We start from the raw sequence: 18,517 nt of genomic DNA on the forward strand, positions 1-18,517 counted from the left end.
ATAGTCCAGTAGGCCACAACCACTGAACACCCACCGGATCTCTCTATGTAGACGGAGACATGGACAGCTAGACAGACAGAAGAACTGACACACAGATTATTTGATATGTTATTCTGTCTATTCTCCTACTGGTTGGTACGTCTGTCAGCCTGTCTGTGTTTCTTTTGTGGTTTTTCAAGTGTTGTGATAGCCTCGGGAACTACAAGCCCCATTGTGCCCCAGGAATCTTTTGAGTCCTGGCTTGGAATTGGTCCGGAATTCGACCAATCCCGTGGTGGGGGAGGGACAATACCCATGGCCCCTCCTTAGCCCAGAATTGGTCCCTCTCTTTAGCAATTAGGCACAGTAAAGTAGGGAGCATCATTCCTCACCCACCCTAGGATTAGTGCAATTCAAGACCAATCCCAACCAGGAAAGATGGGGGAGGGACCCCTGGAGCACACTGGGAAATGCAGTTCCTTAGGCCACAATCTAAGAAGAGCAAAGCTATATCTAGCTCTATATCCATGTAGACCGAATGATGGACAAGGGGACAGACAGACGGGAGGACTGAAAGACAGAGACTTTCGTTTTTCTGCTTTTCTGTCTTAGTGCCTTCCTATCTATGGATCTGTCAGTCAATGTGTCTGTCTGCCCATCAGTCCTCTCTGGGTCTCTATCTCTACATAGGTAGGTATGTATATACCTGTCTATGTATGTATCTTTTTATCAATCGATCTCAAGTGTCTGTCAATCTGTCTGTCCATTGGTCTATCCCTCTATCTAATTTATAAGTCACGCGATCTTTCCCATTCTACTTCTCAGGTGTCCACTCTAGAAAATCAGGATAACTGATTCCAGACAAGCAAAGCATGTGATGGTGTCCCAGTTGGGTTCAGATGGCTCAGAAGATGTATTTGGTTCAAGATTGGACGGGGAGTGGCAGACCTCCACTTTGGCCAGTGAGGTGAGTGTCTGTGGCAGACGGGATGATGGGTCCAAACCCTTCTTCTCAGTCTCTTCCATGAGTTGATGAAAGTCTTGAATAGGAAAGCAAGGAATCAAGATCTCAGAGGCTAAGCACTGCACCTTACTTACAGGGATCTTAACCTGTTGTCCTGACATTTCCCAACAAGGAGCATTTACTAAACAAGAATGGCATTTCCTTGGCCGGCTATGAAACAAAGGGAGGCAAAAGGACACAGAATGTTAGCCGCCATTGAGATCCCATGCACTCTAGTGAGGATAGTGCACAAACTGTGGAGAGATGAGCTGTTCCTCAGCTGCAGTCCCCACCTTTCACTGCTTGTACTCACTCTTCTTTCCCCTTTTAATGAGATGCCAAAGAGAAACACCCCTTCCTTAATGTTGCAGATGGAAAGAACTAGCCCCATGGCCTGGGACAAACCTCCTCCCCAAACCCCTTGTTTCTGGGTCCTGTCCTCACTGCTGTGAAATGATAGCTAAACCGCAGCATGGAGGCATGATGTCTGGCTGTCCTCCCAAGGAGCAGCTTTTGCACCCATGCTCTTCCACCTCGGCTGCCTCCTGACCACATTCAACATGACTTTCCAAATCAATAAAATGTCTCTTTTTCTTCTGAAGCCAAGTTTCAGAGTCTTGCATTCTTCCCAATGGTATCCCTCCCACCTCCAGGAGTGCATCTCTGAACCCCACAACACTCATCCTGTGTGCCATTCAAAGAAAATGATGTAGTCTCCTCAGGGAGGAAACTGACACCTGAGGCCAAGGAACAAATGCAAGATCTTGAAGCAGCTGGAGACCAAAATCAAGTCTGGAGAATTGATCATTCTCAAACTTTTCTGGCCAGGATCAGCAATTTTCTATTTTATTGCTTTTCATATTTTTTTAGTCAATTTAGCATATTTTTCCTCCTTGGTGACAAGAATTATATTCTTTACACCCTTCCCGTAGCCGAGGGGCAATTCCACTGGGTATGACATGTGTCCTTGATGAGAAGCTCTTTCCACGTTGTTGATGTTTGCACGAGGATGTTCATTTAGAGTCTATATCCCCATCCCTAACCCCCTGGACCCGTAATCTAGCAGTTGTTTTTCTTGGGTTTTTCTACTCCCTCAGTTTTCCTTGTTAATGTGGATAGTGTTCCATTCCTGGAGATCGTTCCAGTTCCTGTGGAATTCCTCCAATTCATTATTCCTTTGAGCACCATAGTATTCCAGCACCAAGAGACACCACAATTTCTTCATCCATTCCCCAGTGGAAGGGCATCCCCTCCTTTTCCAATTTTTGGCCACTCCAAAGAGCTCAGCTATGAACAATTTTGTCTAAGTCTTTTTTCTTATTATCTCTTTAGGGTACAAACCCTGTAGTGCCATGGTTGGATCAAAAGGTAGACAGTCTTTTAGCTCCCTTTGGGCAGAGTCCCAAATTGCCCTCCATAATCGTTAAATCAATTCCCCAATGCACCTGCAATGCCTTCCTGTCCTAACTTTGGCACATCCCTTCCAGCATTCATTACTTTCCCTTTCTGTCATGTTAGCCAATCTGCTAGGCTCCATTTTCAATAGGAGACACATTCTCATTGACGCATGGCATAAGAGTGACCACATTATTGGATAGATTCAAACTCTGAAACTGCAGGCAGTGTCACCTATTAATTGTTCGGGATTGGCAGAGGTACTGCTTACTCAAATGACAAAAAGGGGTCCCAGTACTGATGTCTGTCTAAACCCAATAGCAAGAATGCAAGTTGCAACATTCCATGTACAGCATCGGTCTTGGCCATTTAATTTTGCAAATGTGCCAGGTAAAATGGAGAATCCTCTTCCAGGGGCTGGAATCTCATAAAATGTGAATTTCTCTATAATTGTTCATGCAAAAGTAACATCCTTGAACTCGTTAACGTGGAAATAATGCCAAACTATCAAATAGTCAGAAAAACTCAAATTTTTAACCACAATTTCACCTTCAAATCAATGTTGAAATTCATATTTAAAAGTTTCAAACAAGCACACAGACACACAAATACACACCTACACACACACACATACACACCCTCCCAATCTAACTTTGGGGACGTGGGGATGTTCGGGATAAAAAACTGTTTTCATTCCCCTTTAACTCCTGAACAAATATAATCATGCCAGTCCGTAGACCAAAATGATTGTTAAAATAAGCCCCATATCTTAGCCCTTGCCTTTCTGAGGATTTCATCATAGGATGACAGAACATTTGATCAAACAGGAGAAAAGTGGGAAGTAACTTAAAATGGGGGAGAAAAGCTCCCTAATTTGAATACAAATGTCAGATATAAGTTGGTAATGATCAGCAGTCAGCTGTAGAACTTGATAGAAACTTAGCTAAGCCATTCCTCAGCCCTTCCATTGGCCCTTGTGATTGTATCCTAACCCATTTTCCTCCATAGGATTTATTTTCCCCATGATCTTTCCAAAGAATTCACCTATCGATCTCAATTCTCTCTCGCCATGCTAAGATTATCTTTCTTACTACCAATTCCTTCTAGGCTCCATCATTTCTTTCCTAACGTCTTCTGATTCGACTTTGAGACAACCCAGCACTCTGGAATCTTTGCTGTGACTTCTCTAATGTACAGATGTTCTGTTCCATCCTCTTAACGAGGTAAAGTGCTCCTATTTTCAACTTTCCTCATTGAACTCAGAATGGGGACTAAGTCTGTCCTTTCTAGGTTCTCTACTTAATGGGCCTTGGCTCCAGGTAAATAGAATTCTCAGGAGAAATAAATGGCCAATTTTCCCTCTGCTGTAGAATTATTTCTCAAGTCAATGAAAAGGATAGGAAACAATCCTTCTCCAGATTCCGTACATTGGGGACTCTTCCGAATATCTCTTAAAGATGTCACCTTGAGTAATACTTCAGATTCTGGGCTGCAGTAAATTCTGGTCTAGGCTTTTGGCTCCTATGAAACCTCTTCAGGCAAATCTTCCCTTTCATAGGTTTTTATCTCTTCACCCCCATACCAGAACTGGGGGAGGGAGGGGTAAAATCCAGGGCATTCATAGAACTGTCTTAGGAATTTCCCAGGTCTCTTTCTCTAGTAGTCATGTGCCAAAGATCATCAGAAATAATGCACACAAAACCATCAGTTTTTTTCCACTTCAAAAGGAAAATTAGTTCTCCTTATTCCCTGGTCTTTTCAAACAAAAACTTATCTATTGAAATGGTTGCACTCTGGAAATTGACCTTCAAAATGCCGCAAATCAGGTTATTGTAGATGATGCTTTTCCTTTTTCAAAGACTCAAACTGGTAACGTTTTCTCTCCAAAAACAAAACTTAGGGTTACTACGGAAGAGGTTCAAAATTTCCTCTAACTAGGAACACCTCTACTATTCCCTTCCCTTTTTTCATTTTTTACTCTAATTTCCTTTGGGCTGCCAATTTGTCTTTCTCTTCTCCTTGCCTCAAAGCACTTTGGCCTATGGCTAAAGCTGCTCCTAGAGAGGAAATTTGTGGCTCAAGTAAAAAATGTTCAGGGTTTCCTCATCATTAAACGCAAAGCATTCCCCCCCATATTTCATGTCCTTTGACAACAATTTTTTTTTAATTTAAATATATTTTATTTGATCATTTCCAAGCATTATTCATTAAAGACATAGATCATTTTCTTTTCCTCCCCCCCCACCCCCCATAGCCGACGCGTAAATCCACTGGGCATTAGATGTTTTCTTGATTTGAACCCATTGCTTTGTTGATAGTATTTGCATTAGAGTCCTTTGACAACAATTTAAACACCAGTCAGGTCTGTAGTTGCCCATCCTCAACTGAACATTCTTTACTCCAGAAATCACACACACACACACACACACACACACACACACACACACACACACACACACAGAGTAAACTGAAAAAAAAACCACTCCTGCTCTTTAAAAACAAATACCAGCTTGACAAAAATGTGAAATGACTGCACTCAAATAACCAAGTTAATACCTCAAAGGAAATGCATCTTATTGGCAATAATCAAAATTTCCTATACTTGATATACACGATTTCATATATTAGTCCTAGCAAAACTTGGGAAGAAAATATTAGACAGTAAAGTCAAGAATTTCTGGACCTCCTTTGGCTTTCAGCTCCATAATCCCCTGCGCAGATGGCCAGCTCCTCCCCTCCTCTCTAGCTTTTCAGAGGAATGAACTGTTGTAACCCAACTTGAAAGGCATTATTTGCTAACTTTTCTATCACCTGCATTCAGAGGACATCCATTAGACCTTCAGCATAGCCCAACCCCTGAGAGCCTTGAGATGATACCGAGAACTTACATTCTTCAGCTTCTAGAGGAAGCTTTTTCATAAACTAAATTGGATAACTCTTTAGACCTTAAGCCCTGACATTTCAATTCATGAGGAAACTTTCTCTATTTTTTAGCCTTAAAGGAGTTACTCAGACCCTCTAGAGAAAGCTCTGGCTCTCACACTCCAACTCAAGCTTCCCTTTTAACACTTTCAGTCAACCATTCACGCATGTCACCTATACTATCCTCCTTCTTCCTTCTACTAAAAATACTACTTCACTCACATACACAGGTTCCAACACTCAGTCACACACAAAACTTAGTCAATAGTGGAGCTTGTGGTCAGGTTGGACTGGGCTCCATTTTGGCCGACTTCCCGTGGAACACATTTGATTGATGTTCCACACTTTTTCTAACATTCCCAGGTACCTGGTCCATCATATATCATATATATAACTATGTACATGTATGAATATGACCTTGGCAGCAGTCCCCCTGGGATATAGGCTCGGGCATGCATGGAAAAGCGATTGCCCACTTGCTTCCTAATTAAAGAGAGGTTCCTTTGTCCAGAGTTTAGCTTAACTAACTGAACCCTCCCAGCTTATTCGTGACTGAGCTCAATGGGTTCTTCTGGGTACCTCACATCAGGTGGTCAAACTAGCTGGAGGTTTAGGTAGCCATAAGTTGGCCATCTGGCCTGTCTTGCCATTTGTTGACATGGAAATGGCACAGAACTCTCAAATACTCTGAGAAACCCAGTCTTGAATCAGGATAGGGATAAATCCCATATTATATCCTTTACTCAGAGTCTGGTGCCACAACTTTTCCAGGGCATAAACCCTTCACTCTGTGGATATTATCCCTGGGAGAGCCACCAGGTTAGGTGATAACTCCAAGTAAAAAAAAATTGGGGGAACCACATGGAGGAAATCCAGGAGCTGGGAAAGATGAGTGTCATTACTGTATCTACAAAGGACATCACTGACAGTATACAATCAAGCTTAGGAAAGGAATCCTAGCCAAAGGCAAGGGTCTAAGAGAGGGGGCTACTTACAGTGGATACTGAAGAATGGTCCCTGCCAGCTATGGATCTCCTTGGAAAGGGTCTCTTCATACAATAGGGGAGAGTACCTAACTAGGATTGTCATTCACCTAAGGGTTGCCCACTCAGTCTGAAACTGCTCACCTGGGATTCCCTTCAGGGTGGATTCCCATGGGAACAGGGAACAAGTACAATCTTTGGGGTCTCCAACCTACAAGCTCCTCCTGATACCTGGGCTTCACCAGATCCCACTAGGCCCCAAGTATGTGGTTTCTAGATTCCATGTTGACACACCTTATTGCTGATGCTGTGAATACATTCACTGCATTCAATGAGGAAAAGGAGGAGCTGTATTTGCCAATGGTGGCCGTTAATGCAGGCACACTATGGTTTTTTACTGGAAACACAATTGCTTACAGTTTGACACGTGATGAAGATCATAGCACAGACTTGTAAAATCCCATGTGATTCCTTTTCTGTTGTTTATCTGGTTATTTGTTAAAAAGCAGTAAAAATTACAGGAATGTAAGATGTAGAACATGTTCTGTGGATTCACACCACCATGAATCCTATCTTGCAAAGACTGAGTTAAAATTTTAGAACACACTTTTCCTCTCACAACAATCTCCCCATTCCCCTCTCTGAGGAAATGTCAAAGGTCAATGGACTTCCCGGTGTTCCTGTTGTCAACCTGGAATCTAGAAGCCCCACACTTGTGGCCTAGACGGGTCTGGTGTAGCCTGGGTTTCCGGAGGAGCTTGTAAGTTGGAGACCCCAAAGTTTGTACTTGTTCCCTGATCCCGGGAGAATCCAGAGGGATAGAGACAGACAAACAGAAAGATCGATAGGCAGGCCGACTGGCAGATGGGTAGTCAGATAGGTAGGAGGGCAGATAGATGGATATAAAGATAGCACATAGAGAGACACATAGTCAGACATAGACAGAGATAGACAGGGGGAGAGACAGACAGATAGAGAGATAAATAGATAGGAAGATAGAACGAAAAGACATAGAAACACAAACAGACAGAATGAGAGATAGAGACATTGAAAGATTAATAGAACAACAGAATATCAGAGAGTGAAACAAAGGGACAGACAGAGACAGATAGATGGAAGGACAGACTGAGGGAAGGTGGAACGGAGTGATAGACAGAGAGACACAGAAATTCAGACAGATGGATAGTCAGACAGACAGGGATAGACAGATAGCAATACAGATAGATAGATACAGCTAGATCAAAAGATTAATATATAGACAGAATTAGAGAAAACCAGATTGAGAGTCACAGAAAGATGGATCGACAGACATACAGAAGAACTGACAGATGGACTAGTTTCTCTGTCGTTTTGTCTATCTTCCTGTCTTTTATTTATTTCTTTATTCAGCACTTGTCTTTTTTATTGCTTTTCATTTTTTATTCAGTCATTTTAGCCCATTATTCCTCCTCGGTGACAAGGATCATATTCTTTCCACCCTTCCCCTAGCTGAGGGGCGATTCCACTGGGTATGACACGTGTCCTTGATGAGAACCTCTTTCCATGTTGCTGATGTTTTCACTAGGATGTTCATTTAGAGTCTATATCCCCAGCTTTAACCCCCTGGACCCTTGTAATCTAGCAGTTGTTTTTCTTGGATGTTTCTACTCTCACAGTTTTCCTTGTGAATGTGGATAATGTTCTTTCTCATAGATATGGGCATAGAATGACATTAATGTAGTATTCTATTCCATTCCATTGCAGCACATTGTATCCATCTCTGTGTACAATGTTCTCCTTGTTCTGCTCCTCTCACTGCATCCATCCTGGAGGTCCTTTCAGTTCCCGTGGAATTCCTCCGGTTAATTATTCCTTTGAGCACCATAGTATTCCAGCACCAGGAGATACCAGTTTGTTCACCCATTCCCCAATGGAAGGGCATCTCCTCGTTTTCCAATTTTTGGCTACCCCAAAGAGCCCAGCTATGAACATTCTTGTCCAAGTCTTTTTTCTTATTATCTCTTTGGGTTACAAACCCTGCACTGCCATTGTTGGATCAAAAGGTAGACAGTCTTTTAGTGCCCTTTGGGCAGAGTCCCAAATTGCTCTCCATATGGTTGGATCAATTCCCCACTCCACCAGCAATGCTTTCATGTCCTTACTTTGCCTCATCCCCTCAAGCATACATTATATTCCCTTCCTGTAATATTAGCCAATCTGTGTAGCCTCCATTTTCAAGAGGAGACACATTCTCATTTATACATGGCATCAGAGTGACCACATTATTGGATAGATTCAAACTTTGAAACACCAGGCAGTGTCACCTATTAGTTGTTCGGAATTGCAGAGGTACTGCTTACTCATATGACAAAAAGAGTTCCCAGTACTGATGTTAGTCTAAACCCTATACCAGGAATGCAAGTTGAAATGTTCCATTTAGACTATCAGTCTTGGCCATTAAATTTTGTAAGTGTGCTAGGCAAAATGGAGAATCCTCTTCCTAGTGCCGGAATCTCCTAAACTGTGAATTTCTCTATAACTGTTCTTTCAAAAGTAACTTGGAAATAATGCTGAACTTTCAAATCGTCAGAAGAACCCAAGTCCTTACCCATAATTTCACCTTCAAAACAAGTTTGAACTTCAAATACGTAAGTTTCAAAATTGAAATTAGCTCAAAAATTCTCCAGATTAGAAATGTGATACTCATACACACACACGCGCGCGCACACACACACCCCCTCCCAACCTAACTTTGGGGAGGTTCAGAAGCGAGGGATTGGAAAACTGCTTTCATTCCCTTTTAACTCCTGAAAATAATTAATCATGCAAGTCTGTAGATCAAAATGATTGCTAAATTAATCCCCTTATTCTAAGTCTTGCCTCTCTGAGGATTTCATCATAGGATGACAGAATATTTGTTTTAACAAGAGAAAAGTGAGAAATAACTTAAAATGGGGGAGAAAAGCTCCCTAATTTGGAAAAAGAATGTCAGGTATAAGTTAGTAATGATCAGCAGTCAGCTGTACAGCTTGACAGACACTTAGCTGAGCCAATCCTCAGTCCTTCCATTGGCCCTTGTGACTGTATCCTAACCCATTTCCCCCCATAGCATTTCTTTTCCCCAGGATCCTCCCATAGAATTCACCTATAGATTGCAAATCTCTCTCGCCATGCTAAGATTATCTTTCTTACTACCAATTCTTTCTAGGCTTCATGATTTCTTTCCTAACGTCTTCTGATTCGACTTTGAGACAACTCAGCACTCTGGAATCTTTGCTGCAACTTCTCCAATGAACAGATGTTCCTTTCCATCCTCTTAACAAGGTAAAATGCTCCTATTTTCAACTTTCCTTCTTCAACTCAGTCTGGGGACTAACTCAGTCCTTTCTAGGTTCTCTAGTTAAAGAGCCTTGGCTCCAGGTAAATAGAATTCTCAGGGGAAACCAAATGAGCAGTTCTTCCCTCTGCTGCAGAAGTATTTCTCACATCAATTAAAATGACAGGACACAATCCTTCTCTGGATTCCGTATCGTGGGGTCTCCTTTGGATTACTCCTAAAGATGTCTCCTTGAGCAGTTCTTCAGATTCTGGCCTGCAGGAAAACCTGGTCCAGGATTTTGCGTCCTAAGAAACATCCTGAGGGAAATCTTCACTTTCATAGCTTTTCATATCTTCACCCCTCTTCCAGAACTGTGTGTGTGTGTGTGTGGGAAATCCAGGGTGTTACTAGAAATGTCTTAGGAGTTTCCCAGGTGGGGAATTAATTCCTTTCTCTATTAGAGGTCATGTGCCAATGATGATCAGAAATAATGCGCACAAATCCATTAGTTCTCTCTACTTCAAAAGGAAAATTAGTTCTCCTTATTCCCTGGTCTATTCAAGCAAAAACTTATCTATTGGAATGGTTGCACTCCGAAAATTGACCTTCAAAATGCCCCAAATCAGGTAATAGTTGATGATGCTTTTCTTTTTTCAAAAACTCAAACTCCTAACATTTCCTCTCCAAAAACAACATTTAGGGTTCCGAAGGAAAAGGTTCACAATTACCTCTAACTAGGAACACCTCTACTATTCATTCTCTTTTTCTTTTTTTACTCTAATTTCCTTTGGGCTGCCAATTTGCCTTTCTCTTCACCTTGCGTCAAAGGACGTTCGCTTATGACTAAAGCTGATCCTAGAGAGGAAGTTTGTGGCTCAATTAAAAAATATTCACGGTTTCATTGGCTTTTAAAGCAAAGTTTTTCCCCCATATTTCGTGTTCTTTAACAGCAGTTGAAAGACCAGTAAGGTCCGTAGTTACCCTTCCGCAAATGAAATTTTTTTCACTCCACAAATCACTCACCCTCACCCTGACACACACACACACACACACACACACACACACACACACACACACACGGTAATCTGAAAAAATTAACCCTAACTCTTTGAAAACAAATACCAGCTTGATAAAAATGTGAAATGACTGCATACAAATAAACATGTTAATACCTCGAGGAAAATGCCTCTTATTAGCAATACTCAATATTTACTGCACTTGATATACACGATTTCACACATTAGTCCTAGCTAAACTTGGGAAGAAAAGATTAGACTGTAAAGTCAAGAATTTCTGGACCTCCTTTCGCTTTCTGCTCCATAATCCCCAGTGCAGATGGCCAGCTCCTGCCCTTTTCTCTAGCTTTTTGGAGGAATGAACTGTTGTAACACTACTTGATAGACATCATTTGCTAACATTTCTATCACCTACATTTAAAGGAAATCCATTAGACATACAGTATAGCCCAAAACTCACAGAACATTGAGAAGAAACAGAGAACTTAAGTTCTTCAGCTTCTAGGAGGAGCTCTTTCATTTACCAAATTTGGTAACTCTTTAGACCTTCAGCCCTGACGTTTCAATTCATGAAGAAACTTTCTCCATTTTCGTAGCCTTAAAGCCTTAAAGCAGTTACTCAGACACTCTAGAGAATGCTTTGGCTCTCACACTCCAATTCAGATTTCCCATTCAAAGCTTTCAACCAACCATTCACCCACGTCACCTATGTATGTATGTATGTATTTGCTTCTCTCAGTCTCTGTCTTTCTGTCCATCTATCTGTCTGTCTGTGTCTGTCAGTTCTTTTTCACTACACAGATAGATAACTATTTATGTCTGTGTGTGTGAGAGAGAGAGAAACACAGATATGCAGAATGTTAAATGGACAAGTTGATAGATCGGTAGACAGATAGACATATACAGTCAGACATATAGAGAGACACAGAGATAAAATGAGATATATAGATAATCAGATAGATAGATAGACAGACAGATAGATACAGATACAGTTAGATATAATGAGAGATATACAGAAAGGTAGACTGATGTATCGATAGATTAATAGACAGAGAGAATGACAGATAGAGAGTCAGAGGGTCAGACACAGATAGAGAGACAGAGAAAGCCAAGCGATCGATACATAGACAGAAACAGACAAATATCTAGAGAGATAGACTTGGGTGGAGAGATTCAAAGAGAGATATATAGGTAGAAAGATCACTAGGTTGATATAAACAGAAGGAAAGGGAAACAGACTTCCAGACACAGACAGACTGGTGGAAAAAAAATCTAGGAGAAAAGAACAGACAGGCAGACACATGAACAGACAGACTGACAGACAGATTAGTCTGTCAATAATCTTTCCCTGTCTGCCCATCAGTACTCTCTGGGTATCTATCTCTCTCTATATATATGTATGTATGTACCTATCAATGTATGTAATTGTTTATCATTCGATCTCCAGTGTCTGTCAGTCTGTCTGTCCATTGGTCTGTCCCTCTATCTATCTCATCAATCACGCGATCTTTCCCATTCTTCTTCTCAGGTGTCCACCCTAGAAAATCAGAACAAGTGGTTGCAGGCAAGCAAAGCATATGATGGTGTCCCTGTGATGTTCAGGTGGCTCAGAAGATGTATTTGGTTCAAGATTGGAGGGGGAGTGGCAGACCTCTACTTTGGCCAGCGAGGTGAGTGGCTGTGGCAGACTGCATGATGGGTCCAAACCCTTCTGATCAGACTCTTCCTTGAGGTGCTGGAAATCTTGAATAGGAAAGCAAGGAATCAAGCTCTCAGAGGATAAGCTCTGCTCCTTACTTAACGGGATCTTAACCTGTTGTCCTGACGTTTTCCAACAAGGAGCATTTAATAAACACTCTTGCTCTCACACTCCAACTTGAGCTTCCTAGTCAACGCTTTCAGCCAACCATTCACGCACGTCACCTGTACTATCCTCGCTCTTCCTTCTACTAGAAGTACTGCTTCACTCACATACACAGGTACCAACACTCAGTGACACACAAAACTTAGTCAGTTTTAGAGCATGTGTTCAGGTTGACCTGGGCTACATTTTGGCCGACTAACTTTGGAACCAGATTTGGTTGATATTCCACACTTTTTGTAACATTCCCAGGTACCTGGTCCATCGTATGTAACATATATGTGTGTGTGTGTGTGTGTGTGTGTGTATGTATATATATGTGCATATGCATATATATGTCCACGTATGAGCATAAATTTCACAGCAGTCCCACTGGCATGTTGACTGGGGCATTCACGGAAACGCGATTGCCCAGCTAGTTTCTGACTGAAGTGAGGTTCATTTCAAAAATGTCTGGCTTACCAACTGGACCCACCCAGCTTACTCCTGACTGTAAGGTTCAAAATTACCTCTAACTAGGAACACCTCTAGTATTCCCTTCCCTTTTTTCATTTTTTACTCTAATTTCCTTTGGGCTGCCAATTTGTCTTTCTCTTCGCCTGGCCTCAAAGCACTTTACACTAAGGCTAAAGCTGCTCCTTGAGTGGAAATTTGTGGCTAGAGAGCAAAGTTTGGCTTAACTAACCGAACACACACAGCTGATTCCTGACTGTACTCAATGGGTTCTTGTGTGTACCTCACATCTGGTGGTCAAACTGGCTAGTGGTTTAGGTAGCCATAACTTGAGCATCCTGGCTGGCTCGCCATTTGTTAACTTGGAAATAACACAGAACTCTCAAATAGTCCAAAAAACCAAGTCTTGAATCAGGATAGGGATAAATCCCATATTGTATTCTTTACTGAGCATCTGGTGCCACGACTTTTACGGGGCATAAATCCTGGACTCTGGAGTTGTTATGCCTAGGAGGACCACCCGGCTAGATGACTCCTCCAAGGAGGAAAACAATTTGGGGAACCTCTCTACCACTTGGGGGAAATCCAGGAGTAGGGAGTGACAATGCTGTAGCTACAAAGGACATCCCTGACAGGATACAATGAAACTTAGGAAAGGAATCCTAGCCAAAGGCTAGGGTCTAAGAGAGGGGCTGCTTACAGTGGATACTGAAGAATGCTCCCTGTCAGGTGTGGCTCTTCTTGGGAAAGGTCTCTTGATATAAGAGGGGAGAATACCTAACTAGGATTGTCATTCACCTGAACGTCCCCCACTCAGTCTGAAAGTGCTTGCCTGGGATTCCCTTCAGGATGGATTCCCATGGGAACAAGGAATAAGTATAATCTTTGGGGTCTCCACCCTACAAGCTTCCCCTGAAACCTCAGCTTCGCCAGATCCTACTAGGCCACAAGTTTGGGGTTTCTAGATTGCACGTTGACACACCTTATTGTTGATGCTGTGAATACATTCACTGCATTCAATCAGAAAAAGCAGAAGCTATACTTGCCAATGGTGGCCTGTTAATGCAGGCACAGTATGGTTTTTTAGGAAACAGAATTCCTTGCAGTTTGACACATGATGAATATCATAGCACAAACTATTAAAATCCCGTGTGATTCACTGTATGTTGTTTATCTGGTTATTTATTGAACAGCTCTAAAAATTAAAGGAAAGCAAGATGCAGAATGTGTTTTCTTCATTGACACCACTGTGAATCCTATCTTGAAAAGACAAAGTTAAAATGTTTGAACACACTTTTGCTCTCACACCAATCTCCCCATTCCCCTGTCTGAGGGAATGTCTAAAGTCAATGGCCTTCCCGGTATTCCTATTGTCAAACTGGAATCAAGAAAGCCCAAACTTGTAGGCTAGAGGGATCTGGTTTCCGGAGGAGCTTGTAGGTTGGAGACCCCAAAGTTTGTACTTGTTACCTGATCCCGTGAGAATCCAGAGAGATAGAGACAGACAAACAGAAAGACAGATAGGCAGGCCGACTGGCAGGTGGGTAGTCAGATAGGTAGGAGGGAAGATAGATGGATATAGAGATGGCACATCGAGAGACACATAGTCAGACACAGACAGAGAGATAGACAGGGGGAAAGACAGACAGATAGAGAGATAAATAGATATCAAGATATTACAAACAGACAGAAACACAAACAGAATGAGAGATAGTCAGAGACATTGAAAGATTAATAGAACATGAGAATATTGGAGAGTGAAACAAAGGGACAGACAGAGACAGATAGATGGAAGGACAGACTGAGATACACAGAAATTCAGGTAGATGGATAGACAGCCAGACATGGATAGAGAGATAGCAATACAAATAGATAGATATAGCTAGATCAATACATTGATATATAGACAGAATTAGAGAATAATGGACTGACAGACACAGAGAGACAGATCGACAGATGTACAGAAGGGCTGACATATTGTTATGGGCATGGAAGGATACCCTTTTGGGTTCGGGAAGGATGCCTTTTGCAAGCATGCAATGACTCCAAAACTTAGCTTAAAAACAGAAGAGAGATTTATTAATTTAGAAAGTAATGTTGAGAGTAGCCAGGAGGATAGCAAGGTAGAACAGCAAGATGGGGAGCAGTTCCCTGGGAGGACAGCATGAAAGGAAAGGCTGTTCCCCCCGATGACATCGGTTCTGGGGATTTTATACATTCTTCCCAACAGTTAGTCACTCAGGCATGAGGTGGGGTGATCGTATTGGGGTCTGCCTGGGGACATAAAGATTCCTTGGTTTTAGGGGACAAACAGATGTCCTATAGGATAGAGGTGTGGTCTGAAGGTGCATCTTTCTGACCATCTAGAGGACGATCCAAGGAAGATAGTCATCTCAGGACCCTAGGTGCCTGTCTGTATTTGTATCTATCCATCTGTCTGCCAGACAGTCTTTTCTGGTTTTCTGTATGTATGTATGTATGTATGTATGTATGTATGTATGTATGTATGTATGTATGTCTGCATCTATCTATCTATCTATCTATCTATCTATCTATCTATCTATCTATCTATCTATTTGCTTCTCTTAGTTCTTGTCTTTCTGTCCATCTATTTGTCTGTGTGTCTGTCAGGTTTTTTCTCTACACAGATAGATAGCTATTTGTGAGAGAGGAATAGAGAGTGAGAGAGACAGAGAGACAGACAGAGAGACTGAGAGAGGGAAAGCAACAAATATGCAGAATGATAAATGGACAGGTTGATAGATTGATAGAGATATACAGAGACACACAGATGGAATGAGATAGATAGATTGATTGATAGATGAATAGATAAATAGATAGACAGACACGCAAACAGTGATATAGAGATAGAGTTAGATATAATGACATTTAGACAGAAAGATAGACTGAGGTATCGATAGATTAATAGACAGAGAATGACAGATAGAGAGACAGAGAAAGTCAAGCGATCGATACATAGACAGAAACAGACAAATATCTAGAGAGATAGACTTGGGTAGAGAGATTCAAAGAGAGAGAGATAGACAGAAAGATTATTAGACTGATAAAAAGAGAAAGAAGGAGAAATAGACTTCCAGACACAGACATACTGATGGACAAAAAGACAGGACAGAGGAACAGACAGACAATCACATGAACAGACAGACTGACCGACAGATTAATTTCTCTGTCATTCTGTCTATCTGCCTTCGTTTCTGTGTATCTACAAGTCTGTCTAACTGGATGTGCAACTGTCTATCTATCTATCCAGATTTTTCATCTGTCTCTCTCTCTATCTGTCTCTCTCTTTATCTGTCTGTCTATCTATCTATCTATCTATCTGTCTGTGGTTCGCTCTGTCTGTCTGTCTGTCTCTCTGTCTGTCTCTCTATCTGTCGATATATTGGAGTTCTTGTCAGTGTAGTCTATGTTTCTATCTCCCTACATGTTTTGTGCATGGATTAATCTCTGTGTATGTAGTTTGTGTGTTTTAAAGTATTGTGACATCCTGAGGAACTACAACTCCCTGTGTGCCCCAGAGGTCCCAACCCTTTGAGTCCTGGATTGGGATTGGTCTTGGATTTGACCAATCCAGTGTTGTAGGGGGGAACCATTGACATGGTCCCTCCTTAGCATGGGATTGGTCCATTTATAGACCAATCCTATGAAAGGAAATTATGGGCATCATCCCTTGCCCAGCAGAGGATTGGTCCAATTCAAGAGGGTTCCCTCACCGGAAATAAGGGGGAGGGACCCTGGAGCACACTGGGGGATGTAGTTCTCCAAGCCATAACATTTGAAAACCCACATGATCTCTCTCTCTATGTAAATATGTAGACACAGAGATGGACAGCTGGACAGATAGAAGGACTGACACCATTTACTTGATCTATTATTCTGTCTATTCGCCTGCTGGTTGGTGCATCTATCAGTCTGTCTGTCCCTCTTTTATGGGTTTTCAAGTGTTGTGAGAGCCAGTGGAACTACAACCCCCATTTAGCACCAGGAGTCCCTCCCTTTGAGTCCTGGCTTGTGATTGGTCCAAAAATGGACCAATCCCGTGTTGGGGGGAGACAATACTCATGGCCCCGCCTTAGCCCAGGATTGGTCCATCTCAAGATCAATCAGACACAGAGGGAGCATCATTCTTCACCCAGCCTAGGATTGGTCCAATTCAAGACCAGTCCCTCCCATGAAATATGGTGGAGGGACCCCTGGAGCACACTGGGAGATGCAGTTCCTCAAGCCACAACCCAAGAAAAGCCACACTATCTCTAGCTCTATATCCAGGTAGACTGAGAGATGGACAAGGGGACGGACAGCCAGGAAAACTGACAGAGAGCTTCGTTTATCTATTCTTCTGTCTTTCTGCCTTTCTGTCTATGTATCTGTCAGTCTTTCTGTGTGTCTGCCCATCAGTCCTCTTTGGGTATCTATCTCTATAAAGGTATGTATGTATATATGTATGTACCTATCTATGTATGTATCTATTTATCAAGAGATCTCCAGTGCCTTTCAATCTATCTTCCTTTGGTCTATGCCTCTATCTATCTTATAAGTCGATCTTTGCAATTCTCCTTCTCAGGTGTCCACCGTAGAAAATAGGAATAAGTGGTTGCAGGCAAGCAAAGCATGTGATGGTGCCCCTATGGTGTGCAGGATAGATCAGAAGATGTATTTGGTTCAAGATTGGAGGGGGGGTGGCAGACCTCCACTTTGGCCAGTGAGGTGAGTGACTGTTGCAGACTGGATGATGGGTCCAAACCCTTCTTCTCAGACTCCTCCATGAGGTGATGGAAGCCTTGAATAGGAAAGCAAGGAATCAGGATCTCAGAGACTAAACTCTGTGCCTTACTTTATAGGGATCTTAAGCTGTTGTCCTGACGTTTCCCAACAAGGAGCATTTACTAAAGAAGAATGGCATTTCCTCGGGCAGGCTATGAAACAAAGTGAGTCAAAAGGACACGGAATGTTAGCCGCCATTGAGATCCCATGCACTCTAGTGAGGATACTGCACAAACTGTGGAGAGATGAGCTGTTCCTCAGCTGCAGCCACCACCTTTCACTCCTTCTACTTATTCTTCTTGCCCCTTTGAATCAGATGGCCAAAAAGAAACACCTCTTCCTTAATGCTGCAGATGCCAAGAACCAGCCCCATGGCCTGGGGCAAACCTCCTGCCCAAACCCCTTGTTTCTGGGTCCTGTCCTAACTGCTGTCAAATGATAGCTAAACCGCAGCATGGAGGCATGATGTCTTGCTGTCCTCCCAAGGAACAGCTTTTGCACCCATGCTCTTCCACCTCAGCTGCCTCTTGACCACATTCATGATGACTTTCCAAATCAATTAACTGTCTCTTTTATTTTGAAGCTAAGTTTCAGAGTCTTGCATTCTTGCCAATGGTATTCCTCCCGATCTCCAGGGGTGCATCCCTGAACCCCACAGCAATCATCCTGGGTGCCATTCAAAGAAAATGATGTAGTCTCCTCAGGGAGAAAACTGACACCTGAGGCCAAGGAAGAAATGAAAAATCTTGAAACAGCTGGAGACCTAAACCAAGTCTGGAGAATTGATTATTCTCAGACTTTTCTACCTGGCCTTTTATTCAT

General features: G+C 42.3%; 1 long non-coding RNA gene across 1 annotated transcript; it reads left to right on the forward strand.

Annotated features, from left to right (window-relative positions):
- On the forward strand, nt 1–18,277 carry LOC107650351 (uncharacterized). The gene is made up of 6 exons (XR_008914389.1): nt 1–135; nt 805–946; nt 3,485–3,600; nt 9,470–9,585; nt 12,125–12,266; nt 17,773–18,277. It is a non-coding gene; the product is annotated as an uncharacterized LOC107650351 (long non-coding RNA).
- Nucleotides 18,278–18,517: the final 240 nt, after the last annotated feature.

This window comes from Monodelphis domestica, chromosome X (assembly GCF_027887165.1).
Source record: "Monodelphis domestica isolate mMonDom1 chromosome X, mMonDom1.pri, whole genome shotgun sequence".
NCBI classification, from domain to species: Eukaryota; Metazoa; Chordata; class Mammalia; order Didelphimorphia; family Didelphidae; genus Monodelphis; species Monodelphis domestica.